General features: G+C 45.2%; 1 pseudogene; it reads right to left on the bottom strand.

The window, feature by feature from the left end:
* Window positions 1-4,066: 4,066 nt before the first annotated feature.
* Window positions 4,067-4,184, bottom strand: LOC124620524 (annotated as a pseudogene).
* Between the last annotated feature and the right edge of the window lie 4,982 nt (window positions 4,185-9,166).

Here is a 9,166-nt window from a genome sequence, read left to right as displayed (position 1 = left end):
GGATATGTAGCGCCGGCTATTAAAAGTACCGGCAATGCGTACTAGAGGCGTGCGAGAGTAATATCCAATACCGCCCCACCATAATACCCGGTGCAAGACCAGTGTGGCGGTGCATAATGCAGCTGTCCAGCATCCTCTCTCCACGGTGTCTCCACACTCGAATCCGACCATAGTGGTGCTGCAGACAGAAGCGTGCCTCGTCAGTAAAGATAACGTCATTCCATTCTGCCGTCCCCATCCGTCTGTCATCACACCATTGGCGACGGAGACGTCTGTGGTTCTGCGTCAATGGTAGACGAAGCAATGGACGTCTTGCGTACAGACCACTCTGCTGTAAACGCCGTCGAATGGTACGCGCAGACACTGGATGATGCGTTAGTGACTCAATGTTCTGTGCTATGGTTCGGGATATCACTGTGCGATCCGTCACTGCCATGCGCACAATTTGCCTATCAGCACGTACAGTGGTGCACCGAGGTGAATGCGATCGACCACGTCGGTCCGTCGTACCCTCCTGCATCCAACGGTCACATATCCGCATTACAGTTGTTTGGTTTCGTCCAACACGACTAGCGATTTCTCTGTATGATAATCCACAATCTCGGTAAGCCACTATCCTTCCTCTGTCGAACTCGGATACTTGATCAAAAGATGTTCGCTGTTGTCTACGAGGCATAACTGATCGTCTTGTGAAACAACCACAAGGTAAACACACGTGCCGAACGTACACTCGTCGAAATCGCCAAGCCTTAAATGGCGCTATGAGGTGGCGCCACAGGCGCGCGTGATGTGCGTCTGCGCTGAAATTCTAATCAGTTGCATATCTCATCGCTGCAAACCCATGGTGTAAAATTCACTTGAATCGGATGCTTCCTTCAGGGTGTTGCATTTACGGTGGCCAGCAGTGTATTTACGATAATGCTTCAAATGGCTCTGAGCACTATGGGACTTAACTTGTGAGGTCGTCAGTCCCCTATAACGTAGAACTACTTAAACCTAACTAACCTAAGGACATCACACACATCCATGCCCGAGGCAGGATTCAAACCTGCGACCGTAGCGGTCGCGCGGTTCCAGACTGTAGCGCCTAGGACCGCCCGGGCACCCCGGCCAGCTTACGATAATGTTTTCACTAAATTTTGTTATGTTTGCGTAAAAACATGTGCAAGGTCAGTTTAAATAGTTTCATCCCCAGCACTGTAAATGATTAGATTCTTTGCCTAAAATTGTAAACTGTCTCATTTGTCGACCTGACGCAGTGGAAAAGACAGGCGCGTGTGCGCAGTCATAGTGAGTGGCTGGAACATTGTAACTCATTTGAGCAACTGGGAACTGTATTACCGTGGACTTATAAATGAACTTATAACTGGTGTTATCCTGCTAGGAAAAAATTTCGCAATAGCACTCGAAGCTAGTGACAGACACATTCAAACTCTACCCTTCACCTACAAATTGGGGGGGGGGGGGGGGATAAAAGGTGTAAGCTACTATCATTATTCTTTTTGGCTGGAAATACGTTCAACTGACGAGATGTTGTTGTTGGACAGACAGGAGTTTAAAAAGTGTATTACCTGTAAGCATATAGCTGAGGATAGTATCTATCGTTTGACGACAGATTTCGCTACAGACGCCTGCTCAAAAACCACTCTGCAGCCCAGCTATCCGAAGGCAATATTTGCTACCACAACTGATGGAAAAAATACATCACAGTTCCAATTACACTTCAAAATTGTCATGAAAAAACCAGCACTCATAGTCAACGGGTCATAATGCAATACATGTACCGGGGAAAATCGTCATCCCAAAAGACTGCGGTAGTTGAACATGTGTTCTCATCCATAGCCGTCCACAAACTGCCAAAAACTGAGACCCTCTTACCTCCTCTCAAACCTCTCCTCCCTCCCTCCCTCCTCTATCCACCTACGGGGGGGGGGGGGGGGGGAGGGGGGGCGTACACAGGCTTATTCCAACGACCAGCTGCTCTGTCAGTTGCCTCGTAGTTTTTCTGCAGCCAACAGCCACCCCCTCGTGGTCGCTGGCTGCACTCGGTCTTCCGCCATACCCCACAGACACTGAAACTAAACAATAGCTGATAATAGGATCGCCACACTAAGTGCAACTTGTTCATCTAAAACAAAGCGACACAGCTCCTACATGCCGCCTCCCTGCTAAGGGGTGACCGCCCACACACTAGGCACGCTCCCAATGCTACCAATACACCTGTCGTTCTGGGATGGAGAAGAATTGTATTTAACATCAACATAACTCTTTCTTGCAATCTGTTAACCGTTTCTTGGAAAGACTGGACCCCTATGGAACAACAACGAAATTCCAGAGAACGCTCCAGATGGCTTTTTCAAAATCAGCTGCTTGGGAAAAAGGAAGCCTTTCGCCTAAAGTGAATGCAGCCTCACACCACAGTGTCTTCAGTACAACGCGCCCCGGCGAGTACACTGCTGGGTGGTCAGCGTTATCGACACCGGCAAAAGCTACACGTACAATAGAGCACAGCCCCGGCATCCCCCAGAACAGAACCGTGATACCACGGGTTGTTTGATAAATGTACAGCTGCGACTTCTTAGGAAGCTCGGCCACTACGCCGCTCCGAGCATTGGGCTGTGACATTTGTATTTAACATCATCGTGACTCCTATAATAAAGCAAATATTAAAAAAGGAAAACACGATCACGACGATAATAAATGTCCTCTTTCCACGAAAATAGGCACAGTCAGTTCTCTTTTAGTTTTAGGAGCAAAGTCGGTATGTTTTTACTTTCAACAGCAGAATACAATCGCATCTCGTTATTTTGCGACATCCAGTAAAGCGCACCATCGCTAATCACAGATGATCCTGTATGTAATACAAACATTTCAGACACACAAAATAACCTTAGATTACACAATCTGTCGCACCATTACCTCACATGTCAGAGAAAAACACAATAATTACCGTTAGACAATACGAAGCTGTAATTCAAGGGGACGCAACTGTTTTGTACACTACGGCAGGTCTTGTTTTACCATTGCGATGCTATATCATACAGACGTTTACGAAACAAATTATGAGAGTCTGTCTTGTAATAGAACCTCCTGTAAGATTTTACCACACATCTATTCCATTACATCCAAACCAATTACAATGTGCACGCTTACAGTTGACATTTTAGATGCATAACTCAGCTCTAACGATATGTCTGTAAAGTTTCTGTCGTACAGAAGCACACTCTTGCATTCTAATTCTGTAAGCAATTTGATCATCACAGGCTGTTTTCAAGCAATCTACTCACATGACTGAAAAAACCCACTATCATTTCTACATTCCACAACGAACTATAATTCAAGTGGTGTCTACTTTGTAATTAGAGGTTACGAAGTATGAAATAACACCTACTTTTTTAAACACGCAATCGTGACCATAACAATAAAAAAACAGTCTTGAGTCTACGAGAATACAGACAGCCGATTCCTATTAGTTTTATGAGCAAAATCAGTGTAGTTTTGAGACAACTATCTGCATCCAGACTAACCAGTCATAGCACTCCCTGTAATAGAACCTCCTATATTACTTTCCCGCATCTCTCTCTCCTGATATATCGAAAAACAATTATCATCTGCATATTGTCATTGAGCGTATTACATATACCGCATCGCTCCATTGAAGCTGCGGGCCAGTGCTCGAAGTACTCTGTGCAGATCAGCACAAAATTTTGTTGTCTGTCCTAGAGGAAGATCATATAAAAAAAAAACCAAACTCATCTCGTAGACTCATGAGTGCTTTTTAATAGTTACCGTCACGACTGCGTGTTTCAAAAAGTAGGTGTAATTTCATACTTCATAACCTCTAATGATAGGTAGACACCACTTGAATTATGACCATGAAGGCCCAACGGTACCGACCGGCCGCCGTCTCATCCTCAGCGCTTAGGCGTCACTGGGTGCGGAAACGGAGGGGCATGTGGTCAGCGCACAGCTCTCCCGGCCGTATGTCAGTTTCCGAGACCGGAGCCGCTACTTCTCAATGAAGTAGCTCCTCAGTTTGCCTCACAAGGGCTGAGTGCACCCCGCTTGCGAACAGCGCTCGGCACACCAGATGGTCTCTCATTCAAGTGCTAGCCCAGCCCGACAGTGCTTAACTTCGGTGATCTGATGGGAACCGGTGTTCCCACTGCGACAAGGCCGTTGGCAAGATCATATCCAGCAAACTATTAATCGTATCAGAGGGCTCCTATATTGTTATATCACAAGCAGAGTAAAAAAATCATTCATTCCCCTTACGGCTATCACAGTTTTCCATGTCAAATCCACACCTTTCCTAACAACAGGACATAGTCATTTTCTTTGCACATATCGGAACACCCACATTCTTTATAAACCTGCTGCTCAAGGCGAATTTATGACGCATCCCCTACTACTACTAAGTATAATACTTCACCAATAACTGAATGCTATCGACACCAAACCATACTGACCGGAAATCAGCTATGGGTGGACATGTCTCATAAGTTTTTCCCTTGTGTGTGGTATCACTGTGTCTTAGAAAGAGAGGCATAATCGCCCACAAGCCGCCACATGTTAAAAACACGATCCTAACAGCCACGTTACTGTCACATCTGGCCTTGGTTCTACAGGTGCTCACAAGAATCGCTAACGATATCCATGTTAAAACCTTACAAACCTCCTAAATCTAGGTACGGCATTATCTCCGAATGAAGTGGTTTTTCCACATAAATAACTCTGAATTGAATATAGACAGTGATCACCGGAGTGTATATTAACAGACCGACAGTGCTGTTACATTTCGCCGACGGTGCAAGCTCGTAATAAAATCACCGAATTTAGGAAGTGATTCGGCTAAGGAAAGTGGTATGAAGCCGGTATTTACTACTCCCTCATGTCACCGGTAGATATTTCTCTAGTATTTGTAACACATTCTGTCTCGATGCCACATCAGAGGTTCTGCGATATATCCACTGGGTTGTGAGGGATGGTTGGTTGAGAATGATCACATACACTAGATGGTGGGCTGACTGAGGTCGTAAGAAATGTACACTGGCTTTTCAGATCTCTAGTGTAACGCTTTCCGGTAGTAGTGCTGTCTGCGATTTGGAATCAGGTGTTTTCATTCAAACACATACCTATGTTGGATCCTATGGAGAAGTCTTTTACTGATTACAGATTACAGCCCCTAGTGAATCTTATTCCTGGCACTCTCATATCTCGAAATAAGTCACCTTTTCGAATCTAATTGTTACAGAAAAATTCCAACGTCGTTTCAGATAGTCCCTATGGGTCTTGTAACTGTTGCTCAGACTCTGCTCCGCCATTCCTGCACCTTTGCACATGTGATCTTCTCAATTTAATTCAGAACTGAGCAGAAGTCAGAGCTACATGTACCACATTCTGCAACCTGTGTAGAAACAGAGTGAGCTGAGTTAATATTATAGGACCGTGTTTTGACCACTCTGCGGAAATGGGAACATGTTGTACTATCTCTGCCAACAGTGTATGATGTGTAAGGTCGGCGCCAAACGAAGCCTGCTCCTGCAACACAGGTGGTATGAAAGCCAGTACGAATACTTACGGTGGTGTTTCTTATCGAGAAAATTACTAAGACTCAACATCATACAGGAACTGCCGTCTGAAGCAGATCCGTGTCCGTCAGGGTCCAGTCACGTCTATCACCTATACATTCTATCATTGTTATTCTGTACCATTAAACACAAAAAGATTTCGAACTATAAAAGCTCCGCTAACTTCATCCGGTAGATTTTTACCGCATCTCTCTCTTCTGATATACCGAAAACAAATATAGCCTGCATGCCGGCATCGAGCACAAGTGGCGATCCTATTAAAAATGCAGGTATTGATACACTGGAGCAGGTGGCCAGTGATCGAAGTCGCTTGCAGAGAACAATGTAAACTTCCATCGCTTGTACTGTCCCACAGATTATCAGTCACAAGAGAGGGTCCCTGTTTTGTTGTTTGATACACTGCTTTTTCTACTGTGACACGCTTTGGAATCTGCCATATGTTTTGTTTTTTCTCCCACGACTTCGATTTGGTTTACCAGTAGCCTGTTTGGCCAGGCTGTCAGTAAGTTCATTGCCCAGTATATCGACATGTTCTGGAGTCCGAATGAAGGTCACTGAACGTCGACTGTTCTCGATGGCATAAAGACACTGGATAGTCATTACCAAAGGACGTCACGGGAAGCACAGGTTGAGAGCTTGTACGCTGCTTAATGAGACACTACAGATGAAGAAGGTGTCACCGGCGCAGAAGCGGATGTGCTCAAGGGCGCGATCGATGGTTACCAACTCTGCAGTGAAACACTGCAGCCGTCCGGCAAGGAGTGTTGTTCAGTACGCCCAACATGAGCGTAAGTGAAGCCAACAAGACTGTCGACCATTGATCCATCGGTGTAGACTATTCCTGAGCCCTGGAACTCGCCGAGAAGAGAGAGAAATTGCCAGCGGAGGGCCTCACGTGGAACAGAGCCTTTCGGATCTCTTGATAGGTACAGCCGAAGCAATGGCCGAGGTATGGACTATGGAGGTGTATGGAAGTGGACACGTAGGAAAGGTGGTAGGGGGGAAGCGTCGAGTTCATTAAGAAGCGACTGGACACGGATGGAGAGAGGATTCCTAGTTCTATGGTAGTGGAGCCACAGGAAAAGTGGTAGGAGGGAAGCACCGAGTTCATTAAGAAGCGACCAGACATGGACAGCGAGGGGATTCCCAATTCTGGGCTGCTGTTAATGTAGCGGTCTACTTCTATTCAGCTGCAGATTAAATCGATGCCAGTGCTGCGGGGAGAGTTGGTCAAAGACAACGTGAGGAGATCTTTCGGTCTCTTAACTTCATTCTAAGAATGCGAGAATGCCCTGTGACTCCCATCCACATAGAGAAACATCGTAAATTACACACTATGATCGAAGTGCTAGAGATATGTAGGTGGCTGTCTGGTATACTTTGTTGCATATGTTCGAGAATTAACAATGAATCGATGTACTGCACAGCCATTTGCAATGGTACTTGAAAAGTAGTGGACGGGCTGTTGTGCGATAATACAGAAATTGGGAAGCATGCTGCCGTGTCACTGGACATGCTCGTGAAAATGACCAAAAATTTGAAAAAAAAATGTCTTTGTCTGTAGAAAAGAACATTTCGTGCTGATTTCAAAAATGTGTAGTTTATGGGCATTATCATTTTGCGTTCGTCCTAAAATTGAGATTGAACGTACACGGGCCACGCCCAGTTTGAAGTGCGTCAGAATACATGATGCATTATTTTACTCTTCCGTTTAGTACAGGCGTGTCTAGAAGACTATGGTTCGAATGGAAATAAAGATCTGGGAATATATGATTTCGGAATTTCATACGCATATGGTTTTGTAGTTATTACGTGTTGTTTTGTTTCTTTGTGTGCGTTTCCAGTGCTACAAATGCCGAGAGTAAACAAATTTAGCCCCAAACGAAGTTTCGCGGCAACCAGTTCCAAACACAACCGTATAATAAACATCAGTTGCTTCAAAAGTTGCCCGCAGAAACTTTGTCTACAAGCAGTGCTTCTAGACGTAAACTTTCTCTTTCTGAAAGTAATAAGAGCAAGCCTAGTAGTGTTGTGACCAGCAGTAACGACGGATATGTTATTGTGAACCTAAATATGTTGTCAAAACTTTTGAAGAGTGCTGTGAAATGTAAGTATGCAGCTATGAAGATAGTGAACCGTGAATTTACTTTCAAAACTTTGTCTTAAGAATTTACTTTATTTACTAGCGATTCATCAAGAACATTAACACATTTAATTACACTATGTGAGCGTGGAAGTAGTTGCCAGGGAGTAACTGATGAAATCGAAATGAAATTGCTTTTAACAAAGGGGAATTTTATTCCAAAATCCCCTGTTTTTAAGAAACAGATTTAAAATTATAAGCAGAAAGCACCCTCTAAATATCAAGTTACGATTTATTCAGAGGCAGAAAGAAACAAATTTTTGAGTGTATGAGCTTTCGGGCTGAGAACCTTGCCGCTCCCTTTTGACACGGCCGCAGTCACGACCGCTCACAACAACCTCTGAAAGACTACACCGGTGCAAATCTGCAACACACCAGATTACCTTAAAATAAAAGTTTTAACAATTCACATAAGCACACAGAGTATGCACCCCGTAGGAGGGATGGAAATGGTACAAAACACTAAAATTAAAAGATTAACTTGTCACCGAAGGTGCAACTTGATTTTATCTTCTAAGAAAAGTCTTACGGTGGAGGGGTGGCAACTTTATATACTAAAATTACCATTTAAATAAAATCCCTTGAAATGCAATCATACATAAAATTATACAAGGTTGGCCAAACATGCTCTACAGTACACATATATACCGCCTCTCAAGATGATAGGCAAAACAAAAACATATTTCAGGAATTAGGCCGTTACACTTCAAGCAATAAATTCGTTAACACACCGAATCCGACAAACATGACAGAGACAGCTATTAACGTACGGCAGATTGATAGGGAGATTACTGAACAACCCGACCCGCAGGTTGCTCTAACCAGCCCCTGCTCCACAAGGGAAAAACGGACCACCCAATTCATAAATAACCACCTTCCCGCGGGTGGGCAAACGGAGAAGAATGGTGGGACGACCCCAAATCAAAGCGGCTGGTGACCTCACCAAGAAAACAAGTAGAATTTAACAAGTAAATGAAACAATATTTCACCAATCACTTAACTTCTAATAAACTGCGATATCTGGCGAAGACCTGGCGCAGCACCCCTAAAACGCTCTCCCCAACCGCCCGTTGACAGCCGCTTCAACGGACGCAGGAAGGCGCGCCGATCTCCCGTCTCACGGGGTCGCAGCTCGCCTCGGCCAGACCGATGTCGTGGGTTGACTCCTGTTGATCTCGTTCGGCCGTGAAGCCACTACCCCCCGCTATACGGCGCGGGCCACTGGACTCACGTGGCGACCTCACATGCGCCGACGCTCAAGGCGGACAAGTCATCTTGTGTCTCAGTGCGCGACCGACCAACCGATCGATCCAACCGCCAATGGCCGTTGCCTGAGCAACTCGAGCAGATTGGCGGCCTCACGCGCAGACTCTGATGCAGGGACTAAGCCCCCAACCAGGCGACCACTCGTTGAGTTCCGTCACTGCGCCAC

This window comes from Schistocerca americana, chromosome 6 (genome assembly GCF_021461395.2).
Source record: "Schistocerca americana isolate TAMUIC-IGC-003095 chromosome 6, iqSchAmer2.1, whole genome shotgun sequence".
NCBI classification, from domain to species: Eukaryota; Metazoa; Arthropoda; class Insecta; order Orthoptera; family Acrididae; genus Schistocerca; species Schistocerca americana.
Note: the sequence above shows the minus strand (reverse complement) of the source record. Positions and strands in the feature narration are given on the sequence as shown.